Genomic DNA, 2,500 nt, shown 5'->3' with positions numbered 1-2,500 from the left:
TGTTATTATAATTTCGTTATAATCAGTAGTATCATTATTATTATCATTACTTTCGTCATTCTCATTATCATTGTTATTGTTATTATAATCATTTTCACTATTACTATTATCATTATCATCATTATTACTATTATTATCATCATCATTATTACTATTATTATCATCATTATTACTATTATTATCATCCTCATTATTACTATTATTATCATCCTCATTATTACTATTATTATCATCATCATTATTACTATTATTATCATCATCATTATTATTATCATTACTATTATCATTATTACTATTGTCATTACTATCATTTTTATCATTATAATTATCATCATTATTATCATTATTGTTGTTGCTGTCGCTGTTGTTAATGTTATTGTCATTATTAATACGATCATCACTATCATTGTCACCATCACCATCAACATTAATATTGTTATTGTCATTATTATTATCATTATTATTATTGCTATTATCATCGATATCAACATTGATATCATTATCATTATCATTGTTACCATTGTTATTATTAATATCATCATTAGTATTATTATCATCAGTTTCACCATTCTTGTTAGCATTATCATCATCATCATTATCATTATCATCACAGTTTCATCTTTATTGTTATATTTTTCATGACTGTTATCGTCATTTTAAATCCCCGACACACAGCGAGACACATCTATAAATACCCACAACATAATTACGCCAAACTGAAATACGTGTAGAGAAAGTCGGAAATAATGAACCCTTAAAACTTGTTCCTTACACGTTTGTTGCCGCTGTAATGCCTAGACCTCGCATTTTGCTCGGTTAACACACATTGCACTACCTTAGGCCTTATTTGTATGTGTTTATTTGGTATCATATGATGAAAGGCTAAGTATTATTCTTTTAAGACAGAGGGGGGAGGGGGGGAGGGGGGAGGGAGGGGGGGAGGGTGATAGAGATGGAGGGAGGGAGGGAGGGAGGGTGATAGAGATGGAGGGAGGGAGGGAGGGAGGGAGGGAGGGAGGGAGAGAGAGAGAGAGGGAGGGAGGGAGAGAGAGAGAGAAAGAGACAGAGAGAGAGAGAGAGAGAGAGAAAGAGAAAGAGAAAGAGAAGGAGAGAGGAGAGAGAGAAAGAGAGAGAGAGGCAGAGACAGAGAAAGAAAGAGGAGAGAGAGAGAGAGAGAGAAATAACTTTCCTATATACAAAAAAGTCTGAATATCATTTTAAAAGACGTGTCTCGTGGCCTGTACTTGAAACATTTTACCACTTCACTGTAAATAGATTTTCATCAGACCAGATTTTGCCAAGTGGTCAGGTAAATAAAGCTTTATTACATAACACCAGATACCAAATTATCTCTAAACTTGAATTAAAAATTTCATGGATGCGTTTTATAGAAAAAAGGGGTCATTTTATCTATTTACTTAATCTTGGGTCAACTGTCCCTCTTATCTCAAGTACACGAATGTTGCATAATTATTGCCTGGAGTTCTATAACAAAATGCCATGGACGTAAAACTGATGTTTTATTAATTAGGTGATAATCTGCATTATGTCTCATGTGTAAGGAATATGTTTAAAGGAACTCTTAACTGTAGCGTGTATTTTGCTGGGCTAACTTTTGGCTTTTCATAGTATAATTATGAGTGAGAGAGAAAATGCGTTTGTAGTAGTAATATCATTACATATTTCTATAATCGTGTTATATTAATACAAGCGCCTAATTTACACATCCACACGCACAAAAACAAAGATTTTATTATATCTAACATAAAAGAGACAGTAAAATATTGAAAAAGCAAGTGTCCCTGTGGCATGACGTCACACTTTTCATCGTCTGATGTAACGCGGGAGACTTGCACAGGCTTCGCTTTGCTCTGAATCTTTCTTTCTCTTTCTTTTCCCTCTTTTTCCCAACGCTTCCCACTCTTTCTTTTTCTGTCCGGCCTTGCTCTCCTCCCTCGGCTGCGTGTCCTCGACGCGTCCTTCCGCTGGCGTGACGTCACAGCGCCGACGGCCGCGCAGGAAATGAACGCGGCGACGAGGGGGACTTCCCCGACGCCGAGAGGGACTTCCCCGACGCCCCGACCGCTGACGTCCCTGGGATGCTATAAAGGTCGGAGGAACTTGTATGTGTGTTTGTGTTCGTATATTTGTGTGTGTGGGTGGGTGGGCATGGGTGTGTATCTTTCTGTGTGTGTTTCTGTGTGTATGTGTGTGTGTGTGTTTCTGTGTGTGCTTCTGTGCGTATGTGTGTTTCTGTGTGTGTATATGTTTATGTGTGTGTTTCTGTGTGTGTGTGTTTCTGTATGCGTGTATGTGTGTGTTTCTCTCTCTATAAACGTCGGTGGAACACGAACTTACTTTAACCTTTACGCTGGAGATGATGAAGTTTAAAATTTTTAAAAGAAAAAAAAGAAAACGGCTTAAATAGAAACAGAATAATGAAGTGACGTTTCGGACACGCCAAGATCTCCTCGTCAGACGCAGTTAAAACCGATTGTTT

This window comes from Penaeus vannamei, chromosome 38, assembly GCF_042767895.1.
Source record: "Penaeus vannamei isolate JL-2024 chromosome 38, ASM4276789v1, whole genome shotgun sequence".
In the NCBI taxonomy this organism is placed as follows: domain Eukaryota; kingdom Metazoa; phylum Arthropoda; class Malacostraca; order Decapoda; family Penaeidae; genus Penaeus; species Penaeus vannamei.
This window is presented reverse-complemented; position numbering follows the sequence as displayed.